The sequence below is a fragment of the Rhinatrema bivittatum genome, chromosome 9 (assembly GCF_901001135.1).
Source record: "Rhinatrema bivittatum chromosome 9, aRhiBiv1.1, whole genome shotgun sequence".
NCBI lineage: Eukaryota > Metazoa > Chordata > Amphibia > Gymnophiona > Rhinatrematidae > Rhinatrema > Rhinatrema bivittatum.
In genome coordinates, this window is record NC_042623.1 from 56,464,933 (window position 1) to 56,480,931 (window position 15,999).

Sequence of the window (15,999 nt, forward strand, 5' to 3'; positions counted from 1 at the left end):
GCCCCCGTACCCACCCCCAAAACGCTGCCGACATGCCCCCGCAACGCCGCGCGCTCCGGCCCCCGACACGCCTCCCGACACGCCCACTCCGAAAACCCCGGGACTTACGCGAGTCCCGGGGTGCTGCGCGCGCCGGTGAGCCTATGTAAAATAGGCTCACCGGCGCGCAGGGCCATGCTCGCGTAAATCCGCCCGGTTTTGGGCGGATTTACGCGAGCAGGGCTCTGAAAATCCGCCCCTTTAGCCTTTCCTCATAGGGGAGCTGTTCCATTCCCCTTATCATTTTGGTAGCCCTTCTCTGTACCTTCTCCATCGCAATTATATCTTTTTTGAGATGCGGCGACCAGAATTGTACACAGTATTCAAGGCGTGGTCTCACCATGGAGCGATACATAGGCATTATTACATTTTACGTTTTATTCACCATTCCCTTTCTAATAATTCCCAACATTATGTTTGCTTTTTTGACTGCCGCAGTACACTGAACCGACGATTTCAATGTGTTATCCACTATGATGCCTAGATCTCTTTCTTGGGTGGTAGCACCTAATATGGAACCTAACATTGTGTAACTATAGCATGGGTTATTTTTCCCTATATGCATCACCTTACATTTACCACATTAAATTTCATCTGCCATTTTGATGCCCAATTTTCTAGTCTCACAAGGTCTTCCTGCAATATATCACAATCTGTTTGTGATTTAATTACTCTTAACAATTTTGTATCATCTGCAAATTTGATTACCTCACTTGTCATATTTCTTTCCAGATCATTTTTAAATATATTGAAAAGTAAGGGTCCCAATTCAGATCCCTGAGGCACTCCACTGCCCACTCCCGCCCACTGAGAAAATTGTCCATTTAATCCTACTCTCTGTTTCCTGTCTTTTAGCCAGTTTGCAATCCACGAAAGGACATCGCCACCTATCCCATGACTTTTTACTTTTCCTAGAAGCCTCTCATGAGGAACTTTGTCAAACGCCTTCTGAAAATCAAAGTATACTACATCTACCGGTTCACCTTTATCCACATGTTTATTAACTCCTTCAAAAAAGTGAAGCAGATTTATGAGGCAAAACTTGCCTTGGGTAAAGCCATGCTGACTTTGTTCCATTAAACCATGTTTTTTTTATATGTTCTGTGATTTTGATGTTTAGAACACTTTCCACTATTTTTCCTGGCACTGAAGACAGGCTAACCGGTCTGTACTTTCCCGGATCGCCCCTGGAGCCCTTTTTAAATATTGGGGTTACATTAGCCACCCTCCAGTCTTCAGATACAATGGATGATTTTAATGATAAGACCATAAGAAAATAAGAACATGCCATACTGGGTCAGAGCAGGGCAGATGAAATTTAATTTAATTTAATTTAATTTAATATGGATAATTGCAAGATGATGTGTTGCAATTCTGCTTGTGGGTTAGGTCCCTCTTCTTCTGTGCAGCCAGGAGGCTCAGAGGCTGCCCTTGTCTGTTCTGCACGGCGGGCCATGCTTCCATGCGGCCAGGAGGCCACCGATGTGGGACCTTCTTGCGGTGGGTGCCACTTTTGCTGCAACCCTCCCGCTGCAGGGAGTGCTGTCATCAGTCCTCGCTTCAGCTGCTGGGGCTTCCCCCCATCTTTCTCCTGCGGTGGAAGCCATCTTGGGCCTGCTTTTCCTGCTCTGCAGCATGGCTGCTGTCCCGGGACCTGCCTCTTAGGTGCGAGGCCTTGCCTCCTCTCCTGATTTAAAGAGCCAGCAATGGGTGAAGTCCCTGGCTCTTCCTTGTGATGTCATCCTGGGTGTTCCTCTTCAGCTCTATAAATATGGCCTTCTTTCAGTCTCTCATCACTTTTGCAAGGAGTTGGTTAACTCCTGGAGTTGCTTTGGTTCCAGCTCTTCATTCCAGGAGTCTTCTCTGCGTCACCTCGCTTCTTCAAGGCACTCCGTTCTTCGTGGGAATTTTCTTGTCTTCATCTGTGGTTCCTGATCCTTTGTCTTCACCTTTTTTCCAGGTCCTGGTCTTTTGTCGGATCCTCTGTCCTCGTCCGTCTTGTCTTCAAGATGTTCCTGTCTTCAGATGCTCCTCCCTCCTGATACTCCTAGTTCCAATGCTCCTGCTCCAGAGGTATCTGAGGATCCTTGCTCCTTGTCGCAGACGTCCCAGATCTACCTTGTCATCTAGTGGTTACGATGTCCTAATGTTCCAGTGTACCAGATGTTCTTTGTTCCTGTCCTGACCCTGATGTTTCCTTCGCCAGCTCTTCACCCAGCTTCCAGGTTTCTTTTGTCCACTGTTTATCATGCAACGCAAGTCTCAGATGGACCCTTGCTTTTAATGTTCCTGAATCCGAGTTCCAAGTTCCTAGTCTTGAATCCTGAGTCTTGTATCCTGTCCCCGGTCATCGGAGTCCTTGCCTGATTCCATCCATGCCTAGACTCTGCCAGAACCTGCTCTGCTTCAGCGTGGTCCACGACCAGCCACGGGCAGCTGTGTAGGGCATGCCCTGGTGCAGGCCTCTCCTGAATCTTCGTCATGTTCTGGCTTAACCTACCACTTCTTCACCTGGAATCTGCTTCACGTTCAACGTGGTCCGTGACCAGCCATGGCGGCTGTGTAGGGCACGCTGCAATGCAGCTCCCATCCAGGACTTTTGCCCAAGTCCTGAATCCTTGCCTGAGACCTTCGTTTAACCTGAATCCTTGTCCGAGTCTTCTGAGTAACCTGAGTCTTTATCCAAGTCTTCTGAGTAACCTGAATCCTTATCCTAGTCTTCTGAGTAACTTGAGTCTTCGCCTGAGTCTTTTATGTAACTTGTTTGCCTATCTGAATCCTCTGAGCATCCTGCATCTCCATCCTCATCTGAGCATCCAGCATCCTTATCCATGTCTGAGCATCCTGTATCTTCATCCATGTTTGAGTATCCTGTATCTTTGTCCATGTCTGAATCCTTGCCTGAGTTCCAAGTTTCCTCGCCTCGTCCAAGTCTTCACTTCTCTTCATCTCGTCCAAGTCTCCAAGCTCCTTGTCTTGTTCCTGTTCCAGTACCATCTCTTGTCTTTGACCTCTGTCCATCCCATCGCTTCTGCCGTTCCCAAGCGGCAGGTTTGAAAGGGCTATCAAATAGCCGGAGGGCTATCCCAGAGACCAGCATTGCGTTGTTGGGTCTCTTCTGGTGCGATGGGTTCGACATGGCTCAGGCTCCCTGGTCTTCTACCTGTCCACCTGTGCTTGAATACGTCTTGGAGCAGTGCTTCCCTGGAATCCTCTGCGTTGTGCCAAGATCTGGGCACACTAAATCTCCTTGAAATCGGAAACGCTTCCCAGCGCTCCCCCAGCATCATGCATATAGGGAAAAATAACCCATGCTATAGTTACACAATGTTAGGTTACATATTAGGAGCGACCACCCAAGAAAGAGATCTAGGCATCATAGTGGATAACACATTGAAATCATCAGTTCAATATGCTGCGGCAGTCAAAAAAGCAAACAGAATGTTGGGAATTATTAGAAAGGGAATTGTGAATAAAATGGAAAATGTCATAATGCCTCTGTATCGCTCCATGGTGAAACCGCACCTTGAATACTGTATACAATTCTGGTCGCCGCATCTCAAAAAAGATATAGTTGCAATGGAGAAGGTACAGAGAAGGGTGACCAAAATGAAAAAGGGGATGGAACAGCTCCCCTATGTGGAGAGACTAAAGAGGTTAGAACTTTTCAGCTTGGAGAAGAGAAGGCTGAGGAGGGATATGATAGAGGTGTTTAAAATCATGACAGGTCTAGAATGGGTAAATGTGAATCGGTTATTTACTCTTTCGGATAATAGAAAGACTAGAGGGCACTCCATGAAGTTAGCATGTGGCACATTTAAAACTAATCGGAGAAAGTTCTTTTTCACTCAACGCACAATTAAACTCTGTAATTTGTCGCCAGAGGATGTGGTTAGTGCAGTTACTGTAGCTGTGTTTAAAAAAGGATTGGATAAGTTCTTGGAGAAGTCCATTACCTGCTATTAATTGAGTTGATTCAGAAAATAGCCACTGCTATTAATAGCAACGGTAACATGGAATAGACTTAGTTTTTGGGTACTTGCCAGGTTCTTATGGCCTGGATTGGCCACTGTTGGAAACAGGATGCTGGGCTTGTTGGACCCTTGGTCTGACCCAGTATGGCATGTTCTTATGTTCTTATGTTCCGAGATTTTCATCACTCCAAATGAAGTCAATCTTCACAGAGGGGTACATCTCACTCTGCATGAAAAAGTGGCCCCTAAACCGTTAAACCATCACCAACACCTCACCTCGAGCTATTTGATGCCCCTCCTATAGGTATATAAATACTTGACTACTGTGAAGGCCTTATAGTCTCTGTCTCTGTCTCTCAATCTCACAGCACAAGCTGCAAAATAAGTTAAGTGCATCATGCAAAGCACTATGTTACCACATTGTGCAGTAGTTCAAAAATTACCCTAAACATGCCCCTTTTTTTTAATTGTGGGTGTTATCCATGCGTTATTATCACATTTTGATGAATCTAGGGGTTGGGGATTTCACCCCTCTCTTCTCCCACCCAATTCTCCCACCCAGTCTTTCCCCCATCTTCCCTTGATCTTACCTCCTGCAGACCTGTACACTGGGAATGGGAAGAAGCCCTCCTGAGCAGAGGCTTCTTCTCCCTCCTCCCACAGTCAATTGATATATCAGCAAAAATGAGCCAATCAGTTGTGGAGGTGGGCCAGCAACAGCTCAACAAGTCTTTCTCTCCTCCTCCTATGATTATCCTGAATGCTTTTCAATTCTTGATCTCAATTAAGAAAACACTATCTGGTAATACTTTGATTGATTTTAGATTGTTAACATATACCTTATATTTGCCTATCTTTGCTTAATGTTTATTTTTTTTACAAATGAGGGGCAATTTTCAAAAGCCATGTGTCTAGGTAAATGGCTATTTTACCTGCATAAATTGGTGCTCTGGAAATTGCCTGCCTTTTTCCTCAGGTAAAAAACCCATGTCAGGGAAGACAACAATGTACAGAGTTTTATATTTTCAAAACTACAGAGGCTGTCTTTTTTTTCCCAGGGAATATCTCTGTGGGTACTTTTTTTCTCCTAGGCAATTCCCTTTGAGAGCTGGTGCAAAGTTGAAATACCCAGGGGCTTTGCATCCAGCTGCTGACACTTGAAAATTGCTCCCAATAAGTATTCGCTAGTTGATTGCAAATACTGATATAGAGTCACTGAAGTGGAATGAGCTACACCTGAAGAATGCAATACCTGAAACAGACAAATATTTGTACATTCATCACCATTTAATTTTCAATACAACCTAGGCTACAAATATTCAAGTAAGAAAATATAGGGGCGGATTTTAAAAGCCCTGCTCGCATAAATCCACCCGGATTTACTCGAGCAGGGCCTTGCGCGCCGGCGCGCCTATTTTCCATAGGCCTGCCGGCACGTGCAGAGCCCCGGGACTCGCTTAAGTCCCGGGGGTTTTTGTCGGGGGGGGGCGTGTCGGGGGACGGGGCCCGATCGACGCGGCGTTTTGGGGGGGGGTTGCGGCGTTTCGGGGGCAGGCCCGGGGGCGTGGTTTCGGCCCGGGGCAGTCCGGGGGCGTGGCCATGCCCTCCGGAACCGCCCCCGGGTTGCGTCTCGGCGCGCCAGCGGCCCGCTGGCGCGCGTGAATTTACGTCTCCCTCCGGGAGGCGTAAATCCGTGGACAAAGGTAGGGGGGGGGTTTAGATAGGGCCGGGGGGGTGGGTTAGGTAGAGGAAGGGAGGGGAAGGTGAGGGGAGGGCGAAAGAGAGTTCCCTCCGAGGCCGCTCCGATTTCGGAGCGGCCTCGGAGGGAACGGAGGCAGGCTGTGCGGCTCGGCGCGTGCCGGCTGCCCAAAATCGGCAGCCTTGCGCGCGCCGATCCTGGATTTTAGAAGATATGCGCGGCTACACGCGTATCTACTAAAATCCAGCGTACTTTTGTTTGCGACTGGTGCGCCAACAAAAGTACGTGAACGCGCATTTTTTTTAAATCTACCCCATAGCAAATTGCAAAAAATTAACTGTAATTAATGCTGAATCATTATTTTACATTCACATATGAAAATCTATATAAATAAAAATGTAAATGTTTGTTCAAAATCTTAAATCTCTGAAAGTTCTTCACCGATTGCTTTGAAATTTTGACACAACGTAGCATTCGAATACGCTCATGTTTCTATATACCTATATTATATAGATGTCACTCCTGTGACAGGTAAAAACATGTTTTTTGGGAAAGACAGCGCCATCTGTTGGACGTAAAAGCAACACACGCTATCTATCTAGATAAATGAAGCTTGACCAATGTGCCGCAAATGCGCAGTAGGGAGCAGCTCCGCTGTGCTTGGGCGGGCGAGAGCGCACGTCGGTTACAGCGGAGCCAAGATGGCGCTGGGAGGAGCAGCAGCAGCGGAGCAGCGGTGATATCTGGCGTAGCAGCGGCGGTATGGGAGTGTTGGGCGGCCGAGCTACAATAGCTGGGAGGAGCGGCAGCGGCAATATCGAGCAGCTGAGGTGCGCGCCAAGGAGGGATCCCCGGAGACTTCCCGTCTCCATGAATGGGCCGCACTAAAAAGCACAAGAGGGAGAGGGAAGGGGGTGTGGATGAGCTGGGAGGGGATTGAGAGAGGGGGGTGAGAGTGAGGGAAGGGGAGGGGGGGAGATGAGGGGGGGGGTGAGGGGGGGAGATGAGGGGGGGAGACGTGAGGGGAGGGTGGGGAGGGGAATGAGGGGGGAGGTGAGAGGGGAGGGAGAATGAGGGGGGAGGTGGGTGAGGGAGAGGGGGGGAGGAGAATGCGGGGGGAGGGGGGGTGAGGGGGGGGAGGAGGAGGGGGAAGGTGAGAGTGAGGGGAAGGGAGGGGCGGGAGGAGGGGGGGGTGAGGGGGAGGTGAGAGGGGAGGGAGAATGAGGGGGAGGTGTGAGGGGAGGGACAATGAGGGGGGAGGTGAGAGTGAGGAGAGGGAGAATGAGGGGAGAGGTGAGTGTGAGGGAAGGGAGTTGAGTGGGGGGAAAGGGGAGGGAACGGGGGTGCATGACCAAGGAGGAGGAGGAGGAGTGACCTAGGTAATGAGCAAGGGGAAGGGGCGTGAGGGAAAAGAACCAAAATGAGCCACTGCAATGCATGGCGGGTACAGCTAGTTTTAATATAAAACATTACAAATTCCTAGGTTAAAGTTCTGTTACATTACCTTGAGCAGCTGGTTTGGCAGCTTTTGTTGAGGATGGTGTAACGAGCCTGAAATCTGATTAAAAATTAGAAGAAGAAAAAGACTACATAAAACACTTAAATCAAATGTTTAATACAGAAAGGGTCACAGTCACATTTTTTTTATAAGCAAGAGATACATTTTCTGAAGGGTTCTTCTCATTGTAAATCCACCCATACAAAATATTTGGCTTTTAAGAAAAGGATGGTCTATATTATTTAGAGGAGTATGCAGTGTGTAATTAAATGGCCAATTTAATTTTGAAATATAATATTCCACTTTCCATCATAAGCAATATTCAAAAACTTATTTTATGCCTTTTCTGCTATTACAACAAATGAAAGAATCCACTGGTCAGGATATAAATGATTTCAACTATAAAAATAAAAAATAAAAAAAATCCCGTATAGAATGAGAAGCGGGGACGCTCAGAGAGACCTCATAATTAATGTCCACAATTTGGGCTGACGTAAAGCTTATAATGGCTCAAGCCTCCTTCCTCAGGGGGTCCGGAACCCTCGCTGAATGACCTCCTGCAGTCGATCTCCTTCCGGCGCCATTTTCCGTACGGAAAACGATTCGCGGCAGGAGATCGCTCCCGGCCCCCCGCTGGACCCCCCAGGGACTTTTGGCCAGCTTGGGGGGGCCTCCTGACCCCCACAAGACTTGCCAAAAGTCCAGCGGGGGTCCGGAACGACCTCCTGCAGTCGAATCGTGTTGGTCTATGGCCGCCGCCATTTTGCGGCGGCCATTTTGCAAAATGGCGCCGGCTGAAGACAACACGATTCAATAGCAGGAGGCCGTTTTGGACCGCCGCTCTACCCCAGGGTAATTTAAGGCATTTGGGGGGGGTTCGGGAGGGTGGGGGATTTAATTTAAAGGGTCGGGGGTGGGTTTTAGGGGGTTTTAGTGTGCCGGTTTTCCTGCCCTCCCCCTTCCCCCGATTTAGCTATGGACCGCCGCTGGACCCCAGGGTAATTTAAGGCATTTGGGGGGGGGATTTAATTTAAAGGGTCGGGGTGGGTTTTAGGGGGTTTTAGTGTGCCGGTTTTCCTGCCCTCCCCCTTCCTCCGATTTATGATTTTTTCACGATAAATCGGGGGAATTGGTATTGTATCATGGCCCTAACGGTTTTTGATGATTTAAAATATATCGGACGATATTTTAAATCGTCAAAAAACGATTCGCATCCCTAATACTGATATCCAGTATAAAAAGTACATCAACTACAATACAACCCTTTTTGACCCAGCAGTTTCTTCCTGCTTCTTTTGGACTTCCAGTTAACTCAGAACCAACTTTTATTGGGCTATGTTGTTATTAACCTTCAAATATGACCACGGCAACACTCAAGCACCTGGTTTTGAAGAAGAGGTGGAGAAGCCAACTAACAAGTAATAAGTATATAGGCTACCAACCCACAAAATGAAAACTGAATAATGATGTAGATACACAAACTCATCTTATTCCATGGCAGACCTCATACGGGGCATACGTATCTAGTGCCAATGCGCAGTAGTACAGCAGCGATATAATCATTGGTCTATTGCCCGATGTATATTTTTTTCAAAAACTTTTCCTCATGCGTAGGTGAACAATAAAATAGCCCATTGGCATATCACAAAATATATCGCAAGTGAATAATAAAGTAGCTTATCTTTTCTGAAGCTTTACAGATTTCATTTCCATCTTTTCTGAAGATTCGCAGATTTTATGCTCAAGAAATTAGCAGAGACATGGGCGTGAGGACATGCACGGAGTCAAGCCCTTGACTCCGTGCATGTCCTCACGCCCATGTCTCTGCTAATTTCTTGAGCATAAAATCTGCGAATCTTCAGAAAAGATGGAAATGAAATCTGTAAAGCTTCAGAAAAGATAAGCTACTTTATTATTCACTTGCGATATATTTTGTGATATGCCAATGGGCTATTTTATTGTTCACCTACGCATGAGGAAAAGTTTTTGAAAAAAATATACATCGGGCAATAGACCAATGATTATATCGCTGCTGTACTACTGCGCATTGGCACTAGATACGTATGCCCCGTATGAGGTCTGCCATGGAATAAGATGAGTTTGTGTATCTACATCATTATTCAGTTATTAACCTTCAATCATAGCTATCCAGACATTTTTCTACCTATTTTACTTGCCTTCACAACTCATGTTTCCTAGACATTGCAGCAATAGACCCTGACTAGAGGTTATTATGCATCAGGGTTCCTACAGTAACCTTGCAATTATCGACTGTAAACTGGGCTACTAGGTACCGCTGTTGTACAATTACAGAGACTCCTTCACTCAGGTCCTGTGAATACTGCCTCTGCAGCATTCTCAGCCTTGGTGAACCTACATACCAGAGAACTCTCTGGATTTGACCCAGAAACTCTGGAATTCTAAAAAAAATTACCATATCTCTGAGCCAATATCAAAATCTCCATGTCCTGCTGCAGAAGCAGGCCTGGGAGAAAAACATCACCTGGGCACGTGCCCTGTAGGAGATCCATCAGGACCCACGCACCAGAACAAGAAGGAATGTGCCATTGTGTCTCCTGCATAAAGAGGTTAAGCAGGGGCATCCTTAGCATTGTGCACACAGGGCTCATGCCCCTAAATTCTTTAGCATCTGTTGGGCCATAAAGAAGTAGAAGCCTGTTGTGGCAGCCAAAGAACAGGCCCATCAGGTCTGCTTTTGCATCCCAACACAATGGCAGCCAGTCAGGAAGAGGCCCACCACTGCATCCCAAAATCTAAAGAAGGTCTGGATTAGCTGCTCTTAACCACCACTTATCTTATGCTTGCTCTGATAGTCAGTCTTGTGCAGCCGACACCTAGATGTTTCAGAGCATAGCTCCTTCTTCAAGGGCTGAACATTATCAAGAAGGACTTGAGGAACTCTGTGGAATTCTATATAAAGTTGTGTTGACGGCTGGATTAGCTTGAGTGGACTTGGCGTTGTTGTTGCGGTCTAAAGAGCTCCGTATATTTATGACGGCTGCTCTTGACGGCTCCTGGCGTCAAGGCGTCAGTATAAGGAGCCGTCAAGAGCAGCCGTCATAAATATACGGAGCTCTTTAGACCGCAACAACAACGCCAAGTCCACTCAAGCTAATCCAGCCGTCAACACAACTTTATATAGAATTCCACAGAGTTCCTCAAGTCCTTCTTGATAATGTTCAGCCCTTGAAGAAGGAGCTATGCTCCGAAACATCTAGGTGTCGGCTGCACAAGACTGACTATCAGAGCAAGCATAAGATAAGTGGTGGTTAAGACCAGTTTTACAATATTTATCTTGAAGAAGACAAGTGGACAATAAGTTAATTATGAACAGCAATGCACTGAGGTACCTAATGATTTAGAAGCTTGAACAAGGCTCATAGACACGATAGCAGAACTCATTGTTCGCATCGTATGAAGGTACACTCAGTTTTCATCCAAATATAACAGGTCCTGTTCAGTGCATAAGGTAAAAACTCTACATATATCAGTATGCCATCCACAGACCATCAACCTCATGGAACACTTCAATCGGATACTTAAACAAATGTTGCAAAAACTTCATAGATGAAGATGGCAAAAATTAGGATTTGCTCTATTTACTATTCGCAATTCACGAAGTGCCCCAGAGTTCAATGGGCTTTTCGCCTTTCAAGTTATTATATGGAACAAAACCAAGAAGCATATTAGACGTGGCTCGAAAGACATGGGAGGATGAAGGAAACCCCAGACAAAATCCTGTGGACTATATTATTCAGGTACAGAAGCGTCTAAAAAAGGCCGTGGAGGCAGCCTGCATATGCTTAGAGAAGCTCAGATCACTCAGACTTGGGCATATAACCATCCTACAGTTCAGAGCCTTTTTCAGCCCAGAGACCAGGCCCTTGTTCTCTTACCCTCTTCTGAAAGCAAACTGTTCGCCCATTGTCAAGGGCCTTATGAGGACTTGTAAAAAAAAACAACCCATTGATTATAAACTAGCTCAGCCGGAAAAAAGGAAGAAAACTCAGATTTACCATGTCAACCTACTAAAGAAATGTGTTCCATAGGAGTGTGGAGTGGTTCAAGTAGGATTTGGCCCAGAGCTTGGACCTGAGGCAGATAAGACCCAGGTGCCATTTGGGAAGGATCTGTCAACTTCCCAGGAAGTGGCCTTAAAGATGCTGCTGTAGCAGAATAGGGGTATCTTCTCCAGCTTGCCGGGATGGATACGCATGGTCAAACATGATATCATTACACCGCTGGAGGTGATCGTATGTCAATGGCCATACCAGATTCCAGAAGCCAGGCATCACAACAAAAGTGAAGGAAATGCTTCAGCTTGGAGTTATAGAAGAATGTAATAGCAAATGGTCTTCACCTATAGTCCCGGGACCAAAACAGGATGGGAGCATAAGATTTTGTATAGACTTTAAAAAAATTTACAAAGTCTCCAAACTGGAGACATACCCAGTGCCTAGGGTGGATGAGCTGATCCAGCATCTGGGATTGCTCAGTTCATCTCTACCATGGACCTCATCAAAGGATACTATCAAGTACCCCTCATGCCAATGGCGAAAGAGAAAATGGCCTTCTCGACATCAGTGGAGCTTTTTCACATTACATTCCTCCTGTTTGGCCTCCATGGTGCCCCCAGAGTGTCCCAGTGCTTGGTTGACTGTATGTTCTGCCCGTACCAGGGTTATACCACCACATACCTGGATGACATAATCATCTACAGCCCAGATTGGAGGACACACCTTAGTCAACTGTAAGCTGTATTTTCCTCTCTAAGGAACACTGGTCTGATGGCGAACCCAAAGAAGTACTTGTTGAGAGGACAAGAAGTCCAATGTCTGGGCTATATTTTGGGGAAGGGTCAAGTCTACTCACAGTCCAGGAAGATTGAGGCAATTACCAAGGTACTAATTTCACAAATCAAAGGGAAGACAAGACTGCTTCTAGGCCTGACAGGCTACTATAGAAGGTTTATAACCTACTACGCCGAGAAGGCAGAACAATTTACGAGGCTCTTATTAGGGATGTGAATCGGGCTTTGGATGATTGAAAATATCGGACGATATTTTCAAAATCGTCAGAAATCGGGGGCTCCCCCAAAACGATAGGAAAACCCCATGATATTGGGGGAGGGTGGGAAAAATGGCACACAAAAATAACCCCTAAACCCACCCCGACTCTTTAAAACTAATCCCTTAGCTTCCCCCACCTTCCTGACCCCCCCCCCCAAAAAACTTTTTACAGGTACCTGGTGGTCCAGTGGGGGTCCCGGGAGCGATCTCCCATTCCCGGGCCGTCGGCTGCCACTAATCAAAATGGCACCGATGGCCCTTTTTCCTTACCATGTGACAGGGTATCCGTGCCATTGGCCGGCCCCTGTCACATGGTAGGAGCATTGGATGGCCCGCGCCATCCAGTGCTCTGCCCCGTCTTCTTACATCGAGAACTGCATCGACTTTGTACTCAATGTCATCTTCTGCATCTACCAAAGTAGAATCGGATATCTTGTTGGAGAATTCACTGAGTATCACTGGTTTCAATAGTGAGACATGGAATGCATTGTGGTGAGGTGAGGTGAGGTAAGGTGAGATGAGGTTGCCCAGTCATTGGAGAATGGGAAATGGTCCAATGTAGTGAGAAGCAAATCGAGATGAAGGAAGTTTAAGTCTTAAATGTTTTGTTGAAAGCCAGACCTTGTCACCAGGCTTGAAGTCTGGAGCCTTGCGGTGATGAGCATCGTATCCTTTCTTGGCTTGTATTCCTGCTTTCATAAGCATCTCTTTAGTCTGAGTCCAGAGCTGATGGATATCAGTAGCAGTTATTTGAGCTGCTGGGGATGACACTGATAATGGAAGTGGCAGTGGTGGTAATGGTAGTCGTCCATAGAATACTTTGAATGCTGTTGATTCAGTGGGTGTTGCTGGATGAGAGTTTATGGAAAATTCTGTCCATGGCAACAGTTCACTCCAATCATTTTGTTGGGTGTTCATGTAGGCACGAATGAACTTTTTGAGAGTCCTGTTCATCCTTTCTGTTTGGCCATTGGACTGAGGATGATATGCCAATGTGAAATCAAGGGCTATATCGAACTTCTTGCATAATGGCTTCCAGAAGTTAGCTGTGAACTGGACTCCACGATCGGAGACTATATGCTTAGGCAAGCCATGCAGGCGGAAGATGTGTGTGATGAATAATCAGGCGAGCTCCATGGCGGTGGGTAAGCCTGGGAGAGCCATGAAATGTGCCATCTTCGAGAACCTGCAACGGTTACCCAAATGGTGTTGTTCCCTCCAGATGATGGTAAATCTATCACAAAGTCAGTGGCAATATGTATCCACAGTTCTTCAGGGACCAGCAAGGGTTGGAGGAGACCCCATGAACATCCTGGGGGTGTCTTCTGTTTAACGCAGTTTACACAGGAAGCAATGTAGGCGAACATGTCTTCTTTCATGGTGGGCCACCAATAGAAAGTTTGCAATTTAGCCAACATCCTTTGTTGCCCAGGGTGTCCTGAGAGTTTGGAGTCATGTGCCCAAGGCAATAGTTTCTTCCTGAGGTTCTTGGGTACAATCATCTTTCCTGCAGGCACGGAATGGGTAGCTGCCAATATGACCTTCTCGGGGTCATTGATGTATTGCGGCTCTTCGGGTATGTCCTCGGAGAGGAAGGAGTGTGAAAGAGTGTCAGCTCTGATATTCTTATCTCCTGGACAATACTTGAGCACGAAGTTGAATCTGTTGAAAAACAATGACCATCTTGCTTGTCTATGGTTCAGGCGCTGTGAGTGGCGGAGATACTCCAAGTTCTTATGGTCTGTGAAGACCGTTACTTGATGTTGCGCTCCTTCAAGTCATGGGCGCCAAACTTAGAATGCCATTTTTATGGCCAGATGCTCCTTGTCTCCAACTCCATAATTTCTCTCAGCAGGAGAAAAGCAACGGGAGAAAAATGAGCAAGGATGAGGAACCTTAGAATTGCTAGCCTGGCTTAATACTGCCCCTACTCTAATGTCCGAGGTATCGACCTCTACAATGAAAAGTTTTGAGGGGTCTGGATGTCGAAGGCATGGCTTGTTTGAAAAGGCATCCTTCAGCTTTTGGAATGCAGCAATCACTTCGGGAGACCAATTGTTCACGCTGGCACCCTTTCGTATCATAGCCATCAGCGGTACAGTGAGAGAAGAGTAATTCTTAATGAAGGTCCTAAGGAGCGCCTGAGAGCCTTAATCCGGTTAGTTGGGCCCATTTTCGGATACTCTCCAGCATCTGTGGGTCCATTTGAAAACCTTCTTTGAAGAAAATGTAACCTAGGAAAGGCACTGATTCCTTATGAAACTCACATTTCGATAGCTTGGCTAGAGATGGTTTTCACGAAGCCTCTGTAGTACTCTCTTGAAATCTTCTTGGTGAGTGGTGACGTCTTGTGAGACGATTAAGATGTCATCTAAGTAGATAACTACACATTTATAGATGAGGTCTCAGAAGAGGTCGTTCATTAAATTTTGAAATACAGCCGGAGCATTACACAGGCCAACGGCATTACTAAGTACTCTAGTGGCCGTCTCGGCTTGTTGAAGGCCGTCTTTCACTCGTCGCCAGCTTTAATGCGAAGTAGGTTATATACTCCTTTCAGATCTAGTTTTGAAAAGATCTGGGCTCCTTGTAGCCTATCAAAAATTTCTGTAATCAGAGGTAGTGGGTAACGGTCCTTAATAGTTATTTCGTTAAGGCCTCTGTAATCTATGCAAGGACGCAATGTGCCATCCTTTTTGCCAACAAGAAGAAGCCTGCACCTGCCAGAGACTTGGACGGTCTAATGAAGCCCTTGTTGAGATTCTCCTGAATGTGTTCAGACATGGCTTTGTTCTCTGCCACAGACAAGGGATACACTCTGCCCTTGGGTGGCTCCGTATTCAGCTTCAGACAAATGGCGCAGTCATAGGGTCTGAGAGACAGAAGTATATCTGCAGCTTCTTTCGAAAAAACATCTTGAAAAGATGCGTATTGAGGTGGCAAGTACGGCATCACTGGGGTAGTAGGCATACACGGTAATGGTTTAACCTCAGTCAGGCATCTCTTATGGCAGTCTGGACCCCAACTTGACAGTTCCAGAGTGACCCAATCAAATTTGAGGCATATAATGTTGTAGCCACAGTAATCCCAGTACTATGGGGTGCATAGCCTTCTCTAAGATAAAAGAAGAAGATGGTCTCTATATGGAGTGCACCGGTACGTAGGCACACTGGTTCGGTACATAGGATTACTTCTCCCGGCAAAGGTTCTCCATGGATGGATGAAAGAAGCAAAGGAGGCGACAAGGTGGAAGTGGGTATCCATACATGTTCTACTAGTCGCTGAAGAATAAAATTACCTCCTGCCCCTGAGTCTATTAGGGCAAGAGTCTGGTACTGTAGATGACCGCAGATGAGAGATACCGGAAGAGAGAGCAGAGGAGAAGGGGTGGTGAGACCTAAGAAGAGTTCTCCCGCAGGACTTAGGCCTGTCCGTTTCCCAGACGTATAGGGCAATTTTGGACAGCATGGCCAGCTTGTCCACAGTATATACACAGCCCAAGTTTCTTCCACATTCTTCTTTCCTTTGACGTCAAATGGCTGCGGCCTAACTGTATCGGTTCCTCTTCGCTGGCTGCTGGGACCGTAGGGGTAGCCCTGGATGCAGTCTTGACATGAACTTCAATCAAAAAGGGCCTCCTGGTACTCTTGGTTTCTTGAACTTTATCTCGAAGCCGGCGGTCAATTCTGGTTGCCAGTT

General features: G+C 46.6%; 1 long non-coding RNA gene across 1 annotated transcript in view; it reads right to left on the bottom strand.

Annotated features, from left to right (window-relative positions):
• LOC115098930 overlaps positions 1-15,999 on the bottom strand; it is a 66,024-nt gene that overhangs the window by 47,343 nt on the left and 2,682 nt on the right. The window contains exon 2 of the long non-coding RNA XR_003858642.1: positions 7,217-7,270. This is a non-coding gene — a long non-coding RNA (uncharacterized LOC115098930). The remainder of the gene's footprint in view (positions 1-7,216; positions 7,271-15,999) is intronic.